The sequence below is a fragment of the Tupaia chinensis genome, unplaced genomic scaffold (assembly GCF_000334495.1).
Source record: "Tupaia chinensis unplaced genomic scaffold, TupChi_1.0 Scaffold000244_1, whole genome shotgun sequence".
Lineage (NCBI taxonomy): Eukaryota > Metazoa > Chordata > Mammalia > Scandentia > Tupaiidae > Tupaia > Tupaia belangeri.
The window spans coordinates 511,213-532,025 of record NW_006159722.1 but is presented as its reverse complement, the minus strand read 5'-3'; the positions used below and the strand labels follow the sequence as shown (position 1 = coordinate 532,025).

Sequence of the window (20,813 nt, the reverse complement as noted above, 5' to 3'; positions counted from 1 at the left end):
AAATTGATGTGACCATGGCAGGTACATGCATGTCTAGGGGGAAGATTCTGGAATAGCAAGACCCTTTCAGAGATGTCTCAACATTCTCCCTCTCCAGGAAAATAAACTTAAAAAAATTAAAACTCAATGTATCAGAATGTTTGGATGCCACTAAAACAATACAGAAGGGAAAATTTATAATACTGAATACCTATAATAAGAAAGAAGAAAGAGTTCAATTGAATAAATTCATCTTCCACCCCCTCCAAATTTAGAAAAATAAAACCAATGTATGCAGAATTATAAAAATAATTAATGAAAGATTAATGAAACAGAAAAACAGGAAAGACTGATTCTCTGAGAGTGATAACAATAATTAATTTCTAGCCAAATTAATCAGAAAAAAAGAGACAAATCAACAAAGTTAAGAAATAGAAAAGTAGTATCACTACAGATGCTAGATACTAAAAGTACAATACATGAACATTATAAACAACTTGATGCCAATTAACAGTTTTATCTAAAAAGGCACAAATTACCAAAGCACCTTCTAGAAAGAATACACAACTTAAATAACTCATATATATTAAAGAAATTGAGAGTCATGTTAAAAATTCTTTGTTAAAAAGAACTCCAGACCCAGATAGCTCGCTAGTGAATTCTACCTAACATTTAAGGAATAAATAATACCAAACTATATGGAGTTTTAGACTATTTAAAAGCAAATACAAAACTATAGAAGAGAGTCCTTCCCAATTCATTCTATGAGACTAGCATTTCTGATACTAAAACCTGAAAAATAACAAAATTACGGACACCTATTCCTTATGAACACAGATGAAAAATTTATAAACAACATATTAGAATATGAAATCCTACAACATAGTTACACAACATTACTATGGGGCAATTATCACAGGAATGCTGAGTTGGTTGAGTATGTAAAAACTAATCATTGTAACTCACCAAAATAATAAACTAAAATACAAAAACCACACCTTATTAACTGCAGAAAAAAAGCATCTGACAAAATCCGGATGGCCGGAGTTGAAAACAGAACATAGTTAGCAAATTAGAAGTAAAAGGAAATTCCTCAGTCCACATCACAGTTGCTGATGAAAGATGAATGCTTTTGTCTAAAATCAACAATGGGACCAGCAGTTAGTGTAATGGCTATGTCGCTGGACTCCCATGTAGTTGACCGAGGTTTGCGTCCTGGACCCAGTGGCTTAAAACTCACGCCGGCCGCGTGTGCGTGCATGGCCAAGATCCAGAGAGGAGAATGAAGGAGAAGGGATTGCGGCGTGGCCATCCCTCCTGGGGTGTGATTTCTAGCTTTCTGTCTCTCTGTCTCTCTCTGTCTGTCTGGCGAGCGCACGTGCCCTATAACAAAAACCTCTCCAAATAAATAAATAAATAAAATCAGCAATAATACACTCACCACTTAATACTGTAGTAGTGGTTCTAGTCAACTGAATCAAGAACAAATACAAATGAAAAATGGAAAAACAAAAAGACTAAGGCTTCAGTTAGGAAATAAATAAGAAAAACTATTTAAAGATGACATAATTATCTATGTAAAAAAAAACCTCATGAAATATACAGAAAACCTAAAACCAATGAGTGAATTTAGAAAAACTACAGGATATGGGATGCATCAACATTTTAAAAATATTTTTTGATAGAAGCAATTAAATAGTTAAAAGTAAACAGTTTTTTTAAAAAAATAATTAAAATACCATTTACATTTTGAATTACTCAGGATGAAAATATGAAAACAGGTGAGAAAAACAAGTCTTCTGAAATGATAAAATTCTTCTAAGAAAAATGAAAGAAAACTCAACACAAAGATGTCAATTGTTACCAAATTAATCTATAGACTGAATGCAATTCCAATCAAAATCCCAGTAGACTTTTCTATGAAAATTGACAGGCTGAGTCTAAACTTCATATGGAAACATGTAAGGCCAGAGAGAAACAAAAGCAGCATGGCATTAGCATAAAGACAAAACAAATTGGCCAGATAATCCAGAAATAAACCTACACATAGTTGGACAACTAGTATCTAATAAAAGCGTCAAAGGCATGGAAGATGAGGAAGGACAGTATTTCCTATAAATACTGCTAGAACAAATGGATGTCCACATGAGAGAACAAAAAAACTTGGGGTTCATATATTGAGTCAAACACAGAAATTAACTCGAAATGTAAAACCCAAGACTATAAAACTTAGAGAAGAAATCATAGTAGAAATTCTTTGTGCATTTGAGTTAGGCCAAGATATTTTTAAAAACAACATAATCCATTAAAAAAATTGATAAACTGGACTTAAGTAAAACAAAAAGCCTATGATCTTCAAGATAGTCTTCAGAAAATGAAAAGAAGTCAAGAATGTGCAAAGAAATCTTTAAAAAACATAGGTTTGATTAAGTATTTGTATCCATAACATATGAAGAATTCTCAAAATACAACAGTAAGAAAACAATCTAATTTTAAAATAAGAAAAAAGACTTAATGGTCATTTCACCAAAGAAGATGTACAGATAATCTACATATTTAATGCCATGTCAATCAAAGTACCAGACACATTCTTCACAGATCTAGGAAAGACAATCATAAAGTTTGTCTGGAATCATAAAAGACCCCATATTGTACAAGAAGAGTGGAGTGGGTAGCATCTCACTCCCTGACCCAATCAAAACAGCATGGTACTGGCACAGAAACAGACACGTGGACCAATGGAACAGAATAGAGTCCCCAGAAATAAATTCCCAAACATACAGTCAACTGATTTTTGACAAAGGGTGCCAGTCAATCCAGTGGGAAAAGGAAAATTGCTTCAGCAAATGGTGCTTTACCTCTCACCTCTGACAAAAATCAAGTCAAGGTGGATCAAAGACCTAAATCTAAGACCTCAAACTATAAAACTGCTCCTAGAAAACACTGGGGAAACTCTAGGAGACATTGGGGTAGGCAAAGACTTCTTAAATAAGATCCCCAAAGGACAGTCAGTAATCCCCAAAATAGACAAGTGAGATTACATCAGACTAAAAAGTTTCTGCATGGCAAAAGACACAGTAATTAGTTTGAATCAACAGCCCTCAGAATGGGAAAATAGTTTTGTAAATTATGCGTCAGATAAAGAACTGATGACCAGAATTCACAAGGAAGTCAAAGAGCTGTTTCGAAAAAAGATGATCAATCCTATTGCAAGGTGGGAGAATGAGTTGAAAAAAACACTCTCTAAAGATGACTTATGAATAGTTAAAAGGTATATGAAAAAATGCTCAACATCCCTCATTGTAAGGGAAATGCTGATCAAAACAACAATGAGATACCACCTAACCCCAATCAGAATGACTAAGGTTAAAAAAAAAAACGAAAAATTGTAAGTGCTGGCAGGGGGTGTGGTGAAAGGGGAACTCTTACACTGCTGGTGGGAATGTAAATTGGTCCAGTCACTGTGGAGAACAATTTGGAGATTCCTCAAAAATCTACAAATAGAACTACTACAAGATCCAGCCTTCCCATTCCTTGGTATCTACCCAAAGGACAAAAGAATACTTAATCAGAAAAGTGCTTGCACATTGATGTTTATTGTGGCACTATTCATAATTGCTAAGTCATGGAAGCAACCCAAATGCCCACAGATGATTGGATAGAAAAACTGTGGCACATATACTCTATGGAATACTATTCAGCCATTAAAAACAAACAAACAAACAAACAAACAAACAAATCCCCTGGCTTTTGACAAGAAGTGGTTGAATATAGAAGATTTACTACTGAGTGAAGCAAGCCAGGCTATGAAGGAGAGGCATTGTATGTCCCCACTTAATATATACCGAGTGTCCGTACTTTATGACTGAAACTCATTGACTAAAGGATATAGAAACACAGTATATAAATGTAAATACCAGATATAGTGTATGTGAAAGAGGAGGGTTTGAGGAAGGACATCTCGAAGAAAAATAGGGAGGCAAAGAATTAATGGCACAAAGAAATGTGGTATTATCTGTTGAAGATATTTTATAGTTTTATCAATGGTACTAGGAAGAAATGTTCACCTGCTGAAATATCCATTTTGTAGGCCAAATAATAATGTGATTGAATGTATGAAAGAAAATGATATAAAAAAATAAAGAAAAAAAAAGCTCATAAATCATTAGGAAATGAAAGTTTAAATTAAAATAAGATGACACTATAAACCTGTTGACTACAATTTTTGAAATTTGTAAAACACTTTAAAGTTTTTCAATTTTTTAAAAGTTGCAAGTATTGGAGAGAATAAGGAGGAAGTGGAATTTACACGTATTTTTGGTAGATGTGTCAGCATAGTCACTTTGGAAGACAATTTGGCAATTTTTAAAACATGAAGCAAACATACACCTAATATGATTGATCCTGCCATACCCTTTCCAGAGAAAAAAATTCTATATATACTCACAAAAACCTGTACATGAAAGACAGCAGCTTTATCTGTAATAGTCTAAAACAGGAAAACAATCCAAGTCGCCACCAAGAGATGAATGGATAAACAAAAAAGTGGTGTATTCAGAGAACAGAATAGCACATGGCAATAAAAAGGAAAAAATTATTGAGATATGTTAACAACGTGGATGGATAATAATTCAAAATAATTATGTTAAAGGTAAGGAGTCAGACCAAAAAAGAGCAGATCCTGCATGACCCCATTTATATAAAAATTTAGAAAACACAAACTAGACTATAGAGGCAAAAAGATGAGTTGATGCTTAGAGATGGAAGTGGATGGGTGGAAGGAGGGAGAAGAGAGACTGAAGGAGGGCACAAAGCACCTTTTAGAAGTGATGGTTATGGTCACTGTGTTATTGTGGTTATGGTTTCACACGATGAACTTACCAAATTTTCACTTTAAATATATACAGTTTAGTGTATACCAATTACACCTTGATAAAGCCATTTTTAAAATAATACAATATAAAATGCAATATAGACTTAGCTATTTTATCCACTTATACTTTCATTTGGATGAAAAACATACTTAGAAGAAACAATGCTATCTCTTAGACCCAGAAACTTTTAGGAAGGCCATCAAATATCTGAGGGTACCAGCGATACTTTGCTTATCAGTTTCTACTGACTACTCAGTCTTAGACTGACCACTCAGCCTTAGACTGACCACTCAGCCTTAGACTGACCTCTCAGCCTTAGACTGACCACACAGCCTTAGACTGACCACTCAGCCTTAGACTGACCTCTCAGCCTTAGACTGACCACACAGCCTTAGAAGGACATTTTTACAATGCCTGGTGTCAGGCATTCAGATTAAGATATTGGCTTTGCCACTATTTACAACTTAACTTTGAAAAAACTTAAAATCTGTGAATTGTACTTTTGTATCTGCAAAATAAAATTAGAAATAATATCACCTAAGGAAATGATTGATAAAAATAATTAACAGTTGCAGACTGCTTACTGTAGGTCAATTACAGGATAAATCCTTTACATGAATTATTCTAATTACTTCTAATAACCATATCAAACTATTTTATAGATGAAATAAACTTCAAAAGGCTTAAGCTCAAACATCCACAAAGGGAGCCAGGTGGAATATTAAGTCATATCACATAACTTCAGAATCAAAGTCTTTAATTAGATAATGTCTATACAATATATAGTATAAATCATATACAGAGTAGATACTTGTTAAATGTGCTGAAAGAAATTAATGCAGCTATTATCAATAACATCATATTTCATCTTCATTTTCTTGAGGCTTAATAAAATAGTGCTGTGAATGAATGCTACTATTTCCAAACAGTATTTATAGACTCATGACAAGAAATGAAATCTATTGCTCATAATTAGAAATCCAATTACATCATATTCTATTTAAAATTTTTTCAAAGACTTTTCATTGCTAAATTTATTTGTACAGGATGCAGCATGCAAGATACTGGGTTGTTGGAAAAGTCCTGATACATTTGAGCATAGAAAAAAATACATCATGACTTTTCAGATGACCCAGTATTTCAAGGAACAGAGTGTGCAGTACATAGGGCCTTCAAACTGTGAGCCTGTGAGATCACTGCCACCACCACCACCACCCATATACAGTATTATCTGAACACCTCTTCATGCCTTTGCATGACTTAGTGCAGACTTCCCAACCCTAATTCAAGTTCAAACTCAAAAGTAGTACCTGGATCTCTTTAATTCCCTAAGGAATTAATAAAGTTATCCTTTGGAATCTGTGGAGGAATGATCCCAGGTCCCCCCAAGACACAAAATCTATGGATAGTCAATATTGTAATTAATTTGAACAGTATTTTTAAAAAATCAGTCATGGGTTCAGCATAATTCAGATTATATTTGTAAGCAACTTAAACATGAGATAATAAAGTTAAAGTGCTTTATGCATGGGAAATTTCTTATATTTGAATGATATTCAAATTATAAATGATTTAAGAAAACAAAAATATAAGAGGAAGAAAAGGTTGTGGTTATATAAAAGCTCAATTTTACTCAGATTAAGAATTATTTAGTAATAATTTTCATAGTTTTATTTATATAATCATGTGCTACCTACCAACAAGGATACATTCTAAGAAACATGGGAGATTTCATTGCTGTGCAAACATTATAGAGTATATTTACAGAAAGCTAGATGATATAACCTAGTGCTCCCCTAAGCTATAAAATAAATGATTTATTTATTTTAATTTGATCAGAGAGGTACAGTGTGAGGATGAGAGTGAGAGAGAGAAATACAAAGTGAGAAAGCAAGCCGCCAGGTCTGGGACTCAAACCATAGCCTGCCACATGGAAGCCCAGTGCGCTCAACCACCACGCCACCTGCTGGCCCTAAAATAAAGTAATTCTAAGAAAAAAGAATTGTTTAATTTTATCATTGAGCCATACGTCATTATGCATGATTCTATTCCATACATACACTATTGTCTAATTAGTGTTTTATTTTTTAATCACCAGAGGGTGCATGCATTTGCCAGAGAGAGACACAGAGAGATAGGGAAAGGAAGAAAGCACCCTTCATTGGGACATGATCATACCACGATGTCTTCTCTTCCATTTCTCCACCCTGCTTAATTTGGGGCACACATGTACATGTGCCTGCCATGTTTTTCAAGCCACAGGGGCTGGGATTCAAACCATGATTGGCTCTGTGGGATCTAGCTCCCTTAACCATTTGGCTTAGGGGCCATCCTCACTAGTGTCTAATTAAATGGGCCTAACAATCACTGCTTTCAAATGCTTGGTATGTTGCTAACCTAAAAGAAATCTATGTATTGAATTTTTTTTTTACACATTAACAAATGTATAAAATTAAATTGAAAATTTTTTTTAGCACATTAGCACTTGCTTTTAAACAGAAAATGTAGTGTTTCATGGCTCATTTGTCATTAGTGCTTTATGTTTAACCCAGATATCCATTCTAAATACATTTTCACTTTTAATTGGTTTTAACTACTAAGTGTTCAAAACATATCTTAAGAGCAGACCAGAAAGATTGGCAAATTTTAAGTTTTATCCTAGATCTACTTTTCTATATGTATTTTGGGTTCACAAGACCACTAGTCTTACAGAAATAACGTGACTCACTTGTGCAATTCCATTTTTTTTGAGAGGTTTTTCACTATAGGGCACATGCGCTCGCCAGACAGACAGAGAGAGACATAGAAACAGAAAGTGAGAAATCACCCCCCAGGGGGGATGGCCATGCCACAATCCCTTCTCCTCCATTCTCCTCTCAGGATCTTGGGCATGCATGCACACGCGCCTGGCATGAGTTTTAAGCCACCGAGTCTGGGACGCGAACTGTGGTCAACTACATGGGAATCCAGTGACACAGCCATTACGCTAACTGCTGGTTCCCGCAGTTCCATATTTTTAATACCCCTTTATCAAATACATCAGCTGACCAAACGGCATCTTGTTGCCCTAGGGTGTGCTGGCTGGCTTCTCATCCACTTCTTTGATGTAGGCAGAATATACTCAGCATTTGAAGTTGCATGATCCTGCTGCCAGCAAGACACTATTGGGATGCCAATCCAAGCGGAGGACTGTGGAATGAATTGGCTTTTTAATGTGCTTCCCTGAACACCAGTCACTTTCAGACTAGAAGCAGCAAACAGAAATGAGTTGTGCTCCATTTTTCAAAACAAATTTGTTCTCTAAAGGGGACCATTTAACACAAGTGGATGCACAATTAATTCTCAGGATCACCAGGGTTGGCTTCTAGACACCATCTTTCTGACTCCAGACAGAGGCATTGCAGTCTGCTCCAGAAATTATGATGTGGTTGTCCTTGGAAGTCCAGTCAATACTTGTCCATTGTGTTCCTTGTGTTCATGAGCTTTCCACCCACTGGCTCCCTTTCTTTTTTTTTTTTTTTGTTTTTGAGAGGTTTTTGCTATAGGGCACGTGCACTTGCCAGAATAACAGAGAGACAGAAAGGGAGAAACCACCCCCAGGGGGGATGGCCATGCCACAGTCCCTTCTCCTCCATTCTTCTCTCTGGATTTTGGGTATGCATGCACACGCATCTGGCAAGAGTTTGAGCCACTGGGTCCAGGACTCGAACTGTGGTTGACTACATGGGAGTTCAACAACATAGCCATTACACTAACTGCTGGTCCCATCTTCTTACAAATGTGCACCTCACGATTATTGAGGCTAAAGACAATTTGGAACAGTCCCTGTTCCAGGCATGACAGGTGATTGACTCTAGTAAAAACCAATGCAGGGACATTATTCTTATGTTTCCAAAGGATAGAAAGCTGGGGTAAGGATAGTTCAGAGGGGCTTGGAGTAGATAATTCGTGGACTCTGCTCAGTTGATGTGAACAGGTTCTGTAGTGGTTCAGGTTAAAAATATTTTACCAGTGAGACCAGCAGTTAGTGTAATGGCTATGTTGCTGAACTCCCAATGTATTCAACCGCGGTTCGAGTCCTGGACCTGGTGGCTTAAACTCATGCCTGGTGCATGTGCATGTGTGCCCAAGATCCCAAGAGGAGAATGGAGAAGGGATTGTGGCACGGCCATCCCCCATGGGGGGTGATTTCTCGCTTTCTGTCTGTCTCTGTCTCTCTGGCAAGTGCATGCACCCTGTAGCAAAAATCTCTCAAAAAAAAAAAAGAAAAAAAAATTACCAGTGGGATGAGCTGATAGAGAAATGGTTATGTCACTGGACTCCCACGTAATGGACCATAGTTCCAATCCCGGACCCAGAGGCTTAAAACTTAATCGGGTGTGTATGCATGCATGCCCAAAATCCTGAGAGAAGAATGGAGAAGGAATTGCGGTGTGGCCATCCCCCCCAGGGCATGATTTGTTGCTTTCTGAGTTTCTTTGTTTCTCCAGCAAGCTCATGTACCCTACAGCAAAAATCTCTCTTAAAAAATATTTTAACAGTAGATACTAAAATTTTGACACATGTTTAGGAAAAAATGCGTAGGTACCAAGAACATACATTGGATAATTTCTGTTTTAGCTTTCTCTGATTCTATACAGCATGTGGTTTATGTTTTAAATTTCAGAATCAGAGATGGTAGCTATTCAGCACACATAGTCCAAACAATTTGCTGAAATCCCACCACTCTATATATAATATTGCTCCCAAGTGGTCAGAAATGAGAACAAGGGAGAAAGTCATATTACTGTATAGGAATTGTAGCTCACAATAAAATATTTGGATTTTTATTCTTACTACAGTAAAAATCTGCAGGGCTTTAACTAGAAAATGATAAATATGTTTATATTTTTAAAAGCTCAGTCTGGCTACCATGTGGAAAGCAGTCTGGGGAGTGGGAGAAAATGATGTGATTAGTACATTTCAGGAAGGATAATTCTGGTTTATATTAGAGTGACAGTAGTGGAAATGGAGAGAGGTAGCAGGCTGTATCTTAGATGATGACTTAATTGCAGAAAAAGAAATAATTGTTTTTCCTTTAGTAGTGTATGGCAGTTTTATTGATGATTTATGAGGACAGTTAAGAGGACAAAATGAGAGGAAAGAACACTCTATATGAAGCACCTATTACATGTCCAAAGAGGAATTTCAAACAGGCAACTGCATCTGAATTCTGAGGTCAACTGAAAGACCAAGAATTTTTCCAATTTATTCTCAGAGAGGCATAGTGATTTTCCCAAAATTACACAGTAGTAATAGATCCAAAATTCAAGTCTATAATCTAGCAATCTTCCAAATTCTGTGTACAGAAAGAAGTTAACAGATAATGGATAAAAATTTAGAAGATTTCTCTAACGATAGAGTACATGGTTTCATATAAGAATTTTTACTCTCTACTTTCGTTGTGCTGAAATTGTTTTGTTCTTATATTCTGTTACTCAACTGCATTTATGAACACTGGAATTTTTCTTTTTCTTTTTTTTTCCAGACAGGGTCTGACTGTTGATATCTACCTACCTCAGCTTTCCAGCAGGGACCAAAGGCATGCACAGCTGTGCTTAACTTCTAGATTTAACTGGGAAAAAAAACTGGGCCTCCCATTTGGTCCCAGCTCGCAGAGCAGTGTCTTAGCAGCATATACCAGAGTTGTGGAAACAGGAATTTCTTAACAGAGCACTCTAAACCTGATGAGCACTGTCGTAAGTCATTAGTCATAAGATTAAACATCCATCATCTAAATAAACAAGTCCTTTTACAATACAATAAAAATAACAATAAACATTATATACATTTCATAATTAAAGGGAAATTTGATACATTCTAAAGCTCTGTAAATTTAAAATTTTTTAAAATCTATTTTTGCAACAGCTTCTGAAAACTGAATAGTAATTTTTGGTGCTCAAACTATAATCAAAGACTAGCTTAAGAAATAAGTCAGGTCCAATCCAATGTTACAGATCTCACATATTTGAGGAATGTTTGACTATTGTGTTAATATTCAACTGAATTAGATAAGTTTAATATAGTCAGATTGTTCAACTGAACGATTATTATAATTATTTAGACAAAGAATCATACACAAGCTATCATTTTAACATAAGATATCAAGTATGTAGATTAAAATGTTTTAAATAATTTTGAAAGGTCAACAGAAAAAAGACTGCAAGACACACACCCGTGTCAAACTTTCAACTTCCTTAATTACCAACTGATCTCTCAAATTAGATTTCTCAAAGTGATTTTTAAAATTAGAATAAGTAAATTATGACATACCTATTCAAAGCAGTATCATGCATACATTAAAAAGGTAAGCAAATGAAAATGAAGTAACACGATATGAAGTAACAAGAATACAAAGTAATGAAAAACTCATGTATAAGTTAATTGTAAAAAACTACAAAATTATATATATATTATGATTATAACCGTATTTAAACACACTAAACATGCTGGACACTGGAAGAGGATACACATGTGAGTAGGGGGAACTGTTTTCCCACATTGATTTTCCTCACCGACTCTCCTCCTCTACTGTTACTGTCGAGCCTTCTTTGTATCTCTATGAAGATAAACCCTTGCCCCATATTGCTGGAAAAGCTCTCAGATAAAAGAAACTGCTTAATATTAGACAAGAGTAAAGTTTTTTTGTTTTTGTTTTTGTTTTGTTTTGCCCTGTAATTAACCATTCTCTTAAAGCTCAGGGGATCTCTCAGTAACAACTTCAAAAAACAAGTTCAGAAAGTTTGGGACTATACTTCAGGCATTTGAGACCTTGAGATGATTAGGTTTATGGATATATTAATCTACTGTAGGTAAATTATGGAAACATACTAAGGCCACTATATTCAATCAGTATGTTTCCACAGAAAAATGTATTGCAAATATGCAACAACTCTGAAACCAATGATGAGATCATAATTTTGCATGTCCTAAGAATAATAAAAGACTGAATATCAGATGCCCTAGTCATAGAAGAATCTTAAAAACTGGAGCTACATATTAAGAAACAAACTAATCCTACAAATTTAAAATAAATAAATAGAATCAATCAATAAAAAACACTCTAAAAACATACATACAATCTGCTTTATTAAAGTTAGTATCATAAAGAAATTTTTACTTTTTATTTACAAATTTAGATATTACTTTTTAGATATTTCTTTTCTGGTAATGAACACATTTTATAATCATCCCCACAAAAATGCTTTTTTCTTTAGATAAAAAGATTTATCGTGGGACCAGCAGTTGGTGTAATGGCTATGTCGCTGGACTCCCATGTAGTAGACTGTGGTTTGAGTCCTGGACCTGGTGGCTTTAACTCACACCAGGCGCATGTACGTGCGTTCCCAAGATCCTGAGAGGAGAATGGAGGAGAGGGGACTGCGGCGTGGCCATTTTCCCTTGGGGGTGATTTCTTGCTTTCTTTCTCTCTCTCTTTCTCTGTCTTTCTGGCCAGTATACACGCCCTATAGTAAAAACTTGTCAAGAAAAAAAAATAAGATTTATCTTAAAAATAAATGAGGAAAGTCTTTTATCTATATTACCTTACTTTATTAAAAATATCACTATTTTATTGGTTTAGATATAGACACCTAGTGCTCGCTTCGGCAGCACATATACTAAAATTGGAACGATATAAACACCTAATGTTTTTATATTAATACAAAATAACTGATTCAGCCTTTTTCATTATGTGATATAAAGAGTCACCTACATCTTTATAAACATCAAATTTCTGATTTGTATTCATCTTGAAAATGTACTGAAAAATCTCTGTATTCTGTTAATTAAGAGACATGAAAGACAGTGCATGGCTACTGTTAGTTTTTCTTCACTGAAGACTCATGCCTTTTAATGTTTCATGAAAATAATTCATCTGGAACCATACAATCTGGGTAGAGGAAATTAAGTCTTACTTACAAGACACCTCAAGAGAGTAATCTACTATTATATCTTTGAAGGAAGTAAAAATGAAGTAACACGATATGAAGTAACAAGAATACAAAGTAATGAAAAACTCATGTATAAGTTAATTGTAAAAAACTACAAAATTATATATATATTATGATTATAACCGTATTTAAACACACTAAACATGCTGGACACTGGAAGAGGATACACATGTGAGTAGGGGGAACTGTTTTCCCACATTGATTTTCCTCACCGACTCTCCTCCTCTACTGTTACTGTCGAGCCTTCTTTGTATCTCTATGAAGATAAACCCTTGCCCCATATTGCTGGAAAAGCTCTCAGATAAAAGAAACTGCTTAATATTAGACAAGAGTAAAGTTTTTTTGTTTTTGTTTTTGTTTTGTTTTGCCCTGTAATTAACCATTCTCTTAAAGCTCAGGGGATCTCTCAGTAACAACTTCAAAAAACAAGTTCAGAAAGTTTGGGACTATACTTCAGGCATTTGAGACCTTGAGATGATTAGGTTTATGGATATATTAATCTACTGTAGGTAAATTATGGAAACATACTAAGGCCACTATATTCAATCAGTATGTTTCCACAGAAAAATGTATTGCAAATATGCAACAACTCTGAAACCAATGATGAGATCATAATTTTGCATGTCCTAAGAATAATAAAAGACTGAATATCAGATGCCCTAGTCATAGAAGAATCTTAAAAACTGGAGCTACATATTAAGAAACAAACTAATCCTACAAATTTAAAATAAATAAATAGAATCAATCAATAAAAAACACTCTAAAAACATACATACAATCTGCTTTATTAAAGTTAGTATCATAAAGAAATTTTTACTTTTTATTTACAAATTTAGATATTACTTTTTAGATATTTCTTTTCTGGTAATGAACACATTTTATAATCATCCCCACAAAAATGCTTTTTTCTTTAGATAAAAAGATTTATCGTGGGACCAGCAGTTGGTGTAATGGCTATGTCGCTGGACTCCCATGTAGTAGACTGTGGTTTGAGTCCTGGACCTGGTGGCTTTAACTCACACCAGGCGCATGTACGTGCGTTCCCAAGATCCTGAGAGGAGAATGGAGGAGAGGGGACTGCGGCGTGGCCATTTTCCCTTGGGGGTGATTTCTTGCTTTCTTTCTCTCTCTCTTTCTCTGTCTTTCTGGCCAGTATACACGCCCTATAGTAAAAACTTGTCAAGAAAAAAAAATAAGATTTATCTTAAAAATAAATGAGGAAAGTCTTTTATCTATATTACCTTACTTTATTAAAAATATCACTATTTTATTGGTTTAGATATAGACACCTAGTGCTCGCTTCGGCAGCACATATACTAAAATTGGAACGATATAAACACCTAATGTTTTTATATTAATACAAAATAACTGATTCAGCCTTTTTCATTATGTGATATAAAGAGTCACCTACATCTTTATAAACATCAAATTTCTGATTTGTATTCATCTTGAAAATGTACTGAAAAATCTCTGTATTCTGTTAATTAAGAGACATGAAAGACAGTGCATGGCTACTGTTAGTTTTTCTTCACTGAAGACTCATGCCTTTTAATGTTTCATGAAAATAATTCATCTGGAACCATACAATCTGGGTAGAGGAAATTAAGTCTTACTTACAAGACACCTCAAGAGAGTAATCTACTATTATATCTTTGAAGGAAGTAAGGGAGTAAGAATTTGTGAAAAACAAGTTAGTTATTTTCTAAAATGAAACTGAACCAAATTCCATTACATATGAAGGAAGTAATAAGAAATCTCAGCTAAAATAATTATGAATTGCCATGCATAATTCATAATCTTTTCATATTAGCTGAATGTATTTATATCACTGAAAATAATAACAAAAAATACTAAATATAGCCATAAGTGTTCATTTCTAAAAGTTCATTCATACTGAAAACAGTCACTTTAAAAAGTATACTAATAAAAAAGGAGGCTAGCCAAATAAATAGATGGACCTTCTGTAATACCATACTCTCCTATGATAAAATGGTAAAGTTATTATTGAACTTAAAGAAAAAAAAAAAAGACACAGTTTAACCTCGGGTATGGATTTGATTTGGCTAGTTTTGGTTTGTTTGTTTTAGACATCTTTAAATATATAGTATCCTCATTATTATAAATCAGGGCTAGTTTCACAAAATCACTATTATAATTAAGTAAACAAACTTTGGAAATTTAAAGCAGATGTAAAATTGGAGGTTAAGAAGCTGGTATTTTCTATGAAATTAATATATTATTTTCCTAAGAGAGATGAATCCATATGATCTTGGTGTATATGTTAAGTATTCCTCTAAGATATCATTTTAATTATTGTAGTTTAAGGTTATTTATTTGATATTACAAATGGTCTTGCTGGCCCAAATTGCAGAATCTGCCTTCTCATAAACAGCTGCACTCTAATCATGGCAAACACAAAGAAAGAAAGAGTCTGTCAAATTCTGTTGAATCACACAATGAAATGTCATTTTTGGTTTCTTGGCTGGTATTTATGGTAATAATTGGTTTCAGCATTGATTTTAACCTTTAAATTTCTTCCACTAGCTTGTTCAAAATCTTTAAAAAGGATAAAGTATTTGGGCACTTAAAGGATTAAGTCCACAAACTGTTACAGATGTTGAGTTATGGGCAGTTTAACTTAAAAAAATGTTTATAGTACATATGACTTTAAACTTTCCATAAATAAGTAAATAATGCAATGTTATTTTAAACATATATATATATATCTTCTTAAACATTAAAATTTTATCATGAATAGAATCCTCATAGAACTGTTTTGAAAAGGATTTTCATTAGTATTTAATCTAACAATATCTGAATAAATTATGATTTCAAATAAAAAATATATTTAATATAAATTAAAAAGAAAAATCATGCACAGTGCAAATTAAAATATCAATGACTTACTATATTGGGCAGTTCAATATTTTTATGTGTGCATACATATACATATGGGTATGGTGTCTGTGTAAAGCAACAATATACTTGTTATTCTTAAAGAGAGGAAATTTAGAAATACTTATTTAAAAGCATACTTTCTAAATCTAAAATTTTAAATACTCAATTAAAAATAATAATTTTTTTTAATATCTGTTTTATGAAAATGACTTAATGGAGTATTTGAATGAGCCACCGGATGAGTGAAACACCAAATCTTTTGCTCTCTTAAATTCAAAACTTTGTCTTAAAAAACAATCTTAAGTAGTTTCTTTTTTTCTCCCAAATTCTATGGGGGAAGACACAGTCAATATATATTTATTTTTTGGAGAGGTATTTTGCTATAGGGCACATACGCTCGCCAGAAAGACAGAGACAGAAAAAGAGAAATCACCCCCCCAAGGAGGGATGGCCACACCACAATCCCTTCTTTATTCTTCTCTCAGGATCTTGGGAATGCACACACATGCACCCAGTGTGAGTTTTAAGCCACCGAGTCCGAGACTGGAACCACGGTTGACTACGTGGGAGTCCAGCGATGTAGCCATTATGCCATCTGCTGGTCGTGACAGTCAATATTTTTAAATTACAATTCTTGATCTTAAAAAATTAATATAGTATATGTTTTTGTTTTAAGGTGAAGTTAAAAAAATGTCAATTAGAATAGAAAGAAAAACATAAAAATGCATATAATATATCTAAATAGAAAGGAGAAATACAGGCACAATAGTAGTGGCACATGTTGTCAGGTTCAGTTCCAGTTCTGCCTAAAGGCCGGATATAATACCAGACACCCATAAACTCAGTGATTTGTAAGGCTGAGACAGGAGGACTGATGGTGTTGAAGACTGGGCTGGACAATATAGTAAGACCATGGGGGGCTGAGGCAAGCAGATCATGACAGTGATGCCTTGTCTTCACACAGACACATACACACACACAAATAGAAAGTTTGGTAATGTAGATATAAATTCTAAAACTGATTCTTAGAGTTTAATATTACTTTTTTTAAAAATAGGTATTTCTGCTATAGGAAGCATGTGCTCCGCCAGAGAGACAGAAAGCGAGAAATCATCCCCCAGGTGGATGGCTACTTGGAAATCTCTTCTCCATTCTCCTTTTGAATTTTGGGGATGTATGCACATGCAACTGGTTTGAGTTTCAAACCCACTGGGTCTAGGACTCGAATTGCAGTCAACCACATGGGAGTCTAGCAACTTAATCACTATACCACCTGCTGGCCCCAGAGTTTCATCTTCTTTTAATTCAAAATACTAAAAATTTTTTTGAGAAATTTATAAGCTATTTCTAAAATTCACATGTAAGTAGATGGTACAAGACTGGTCAAGACAAATTGTAATGATTCTAGGGGAGCCTGATATAGCAAATATCAATATTTAGATATGGTGATTAACCATGTATGTATTGGCACGGGCAGAAATAGAAGAGCCTAAAACAATTTGAAAACTTAATTTCTGACAAGGATGAAATTGAAGTTCAAAAATGGGTCAAAAATGATGGTAGGTTAACTGAGTATCTGTGTGGAAAAAAATAAATTTAGATCCTTACCTCATATCATACTGAAACATCCATTTTAGTTGTTTAGAAACTTAAATGTGCAAAGAAAAATGTTTCAGTGAATGGCAGACACTAATATGATCCAAATGATTCCAACCTTCTGATATTTATACCCATTTTGAATCCCTCCTTGAGTGTGTTGGAGCCTATAATGTGTTTCTAACCAAGAGAACAGGGCAAAGCAAAGTTTATGACTCTCATAATTATCTTATGTTATATAAGACTCCATTTTGCAGAATATACTTTTTCTCTCTTTCTCTGTGTCTCTCTCTGGTCAAATTAAAAAAAATGAATAAATAAACTTAAATAAATCATAAAAAAAAGAACTCTAAATACTCAGTTAGAAAAAAAAAAAAGCTACCTGTTCAAAAAACATACAAATTATTTAATAAGAAGCTTAAACAGTGGCCAGCAGGTGGCACTGTGGTTAAGGCGCTGGACTCTCACATGGCCAAATGCGATTTGAGTATTGGACCTGGAGGCTGGCTTTTGCTTTCTCTCTCTCTCTCTCTCTCTTTCTCTCTCTCTCTATCTCTCTCTCTGGTGATCATCATCTCTCTGCTGCCCTGTAGCAAATTTAAATAATAATAATAATGACAAATAAAATTAAATACATAATTCTTTAAAAAGAAATTAAAAAAATAAGAATAACAAGTAAGCACATGAAAAAATACTCAACATTATTAGTTATTAGAGAAATGCAAATTAAAACCACAATGAGATACTCTCCATCAAGGATTCCCAATCCCCATGCTATGGATGGGTACTGGTCTGTCTTCTGTTAGGAATGGGGCTGCTCAGCAGGAGATGAGCATCAGGTGAGTGAGAGAAGCTTCATCTGTATTTACAACCACTCCCCATCACTCACATTACTGCCAGAACTCTGCTTCCTTTCAGATCAGCAGCAGCATTAGATTTTCAGAGGAGCACCAACCCTACTGTGATGATCTGAGATGGAGCTGAGGAGATGGAGCTGGAGAGCAGGTGCAAATACTAATTAACATTAGCAGAGAGGTTTGACTACACAGAGACTATAATAAATGAGTTGCTTGCAGACTCATATCAAAACCCCATAGGTGAGTGGCAAGTGACAATTAAGCTGCATCTGATGGCAGTGTTTATAGTGGCAAGTGAGTTGATGTAGTTCAACTGCACAGCTGCATATGGTGGCAGGCCTTAAGTCAGAATCTGATACTGATTTTAGTCCACATGTAGCCTGACCATTATTTTTATTTACACTATCATGTGTGCCTCTCTCCTGCACTGCTCATTGGTCTTTGTTACAGTTTTGGTAACCCCCAAGCTAAACCTAGCCAAAATGAATGAAAAACAAACGTCACTGGAGAGTTGCTTTGAAAAGGGGGAAAGACACAATGATGAGACAGCAGAAGACTCTAAAAATGCCCACAAAGACAAAGCTACATTAAAAAGAAAATACTAAGTGTCCTACTTAAATTATAGGTTCATTGCAACAGGTGACTCACATTCTCCAAGCCTGCTCTGTATAATATGTGGTGACTGGCTATCCAACAAAGCATGAAGTCTTCAAAATTCTTTTGTCACATGGAGACCAGACACTGCATAAAAGACAAGTCTTTGGCGGTTTTTTTTTTTTTTTTTTTTGAGAGAGGCTTTTGCTATGAGGCGCATGTACTCGCCAGAAAGACAGAGACAGAGAGATTAAAAAAAGAGAAACCCCTCCTCCCCCGGGGGAATGGCCACGCCACAATCCCTTCTCATTCTCCTCTCGGGACCTTGGGCATGCACGCACACGTGCCCGGCATGAGTTTTAAGTCACCGGGTTTGGGACTGGAACTGCAGTCGACTACATGAGAGTCCAGAGACATAGCCATTATGCCAACTGCTGGTCCCAAGTCTTTGGAGTTTTTAAAAATGAAAAAAATGTGAACATCGAGAACAGAAGCAATTACTGAAGGCCACTACACTTCACTGAGAGCATCATTCTTAGTGGCCGACCACATTGCCAAAGCTAAAAAAGGCCTTTGGTGTTGGTGAAGAGTTGATCCTACCTGTTGCTAAGGACATCTGTCATGAACTTTTAAGAGATTGCAATTCAAAAGGTGGCAGGTGTTCCTTCCTCTTTCGGCTAGCACCATGTCTATACAATCTGATGAAATAGCAGAGGATACTGAGGCACAACTGGTAGAAAGAATTAATATGCCAGAGTGGTACATAATCCAGGTTCACTCATCTAACGATGTTGACACCAAGGCAAGAATGCTTGTTTTTGTGCAATATATTTTTCAGAAGGATGTGTGTGAGAATATGTTATGTGCACTTTTGTTGCCAACCAATCCCACAGCTGCAAAAGTGTTTAAACCTCTGAATGACTACATATCAGGAAAACAGAACCAGTCATGTTGTATTGACCTCTGCACAGACGAAATGGTTTCCATGACTGGATGGCTTTCCGATTTCACTACATGGGTCAAAGAGGCTACTTCTGAATGTAAGTCTATGTACTGTGTCATCCACAGAGAAATGCTGGCTAGCTGAAAAAATGTCACCTGAATTTAACTATATTTTACAAGATGTGATTCAAAATATCAATCACATTAAAGTGCATGCCCTTAACTGATGTCTGTTTACATATATCTATGAGAAGATGGATGCAGAGAACACACATCTTCTCTCATACACAGAAGTGAGAGGTTTTCTAAAGATAGATCATTGGCAAGAATTTCTGAGTAACAAGAACCACTCCTGAGATTTCTTTTAGAAAAACAGTCATCACTGGCAGCACATTTCAGTGACACATAATGGGTCACAAAACTTACTTGCTTCCTTGGGTGATATATTCAACCTGCTCAACAGTCAATCTGCCACTTTAGGAGAGAAGATTCGGAACTGTGTTCAAGTTGGCAGATAAAGTGGCTGCAGTCAAAGCCAAACTGGAATTATGAGGGCAATGAGTGAACACTGGTGTTTTGAAATGTTTCAAACATTAGTGAGTCAGGTTTTGAAAATTATTGAACCAGGGTTTTACTTCTCCCAGCCGGTTCATGAACACTATCTCAGCTTTCAAAAAAGTGTGAACATTACTTTCTAACCACAAAAGTCTCATGAACTGGGAAGGAACGGATCTGCAACCCATTTGTGAATAAACCAGGTGAATCAACTTTGTGCCAGAAGAAGATCAACTGCTTGAGACTACAAGTGATGGCAGCCTTAAAGTATGTTGAAGCAACTTCAAATCTCCATATGTTCTGGACTACAATGGCAATACTCTGTCAAGGAATACCCAGAGATTTTTTAATTCACTGAAGTTCTAAAATTACCATTCTGGGACAGCTCAATATATCTTTAAGGTTTTAATTTCTCTATTCTAATTTCCTGCTATAAAATCAATAAAGTGTAGGCTGTAAATAAAGTTATTTTGTTTGACTACTTTGCTCCTAGCCAGAGGCAGATGTCAATTATAACTCTCTCTTGT

At 35.1% G+C, this 20,813-nt stretch overlaps 1 protein-coding gene and 1 pseudogene across 1 annotated transcript in view; both read right to left on the bottom strand.

The window, feature by feature from the left end:
• Nucleotides 1-20,813, bottom strand: part of ASCC3 (activating signal cointegrator 1 complex subunit 3) — a 402,674-nt gene that overhangs the window by 292,464 nt on the left and 89,397 nt on the right.
• On the bottom strand, nt 7,870-8,756 carry LOC102472520 (actin-related protein 2/3 complex subunit 1A pseudogene; annotated as a pseudogene).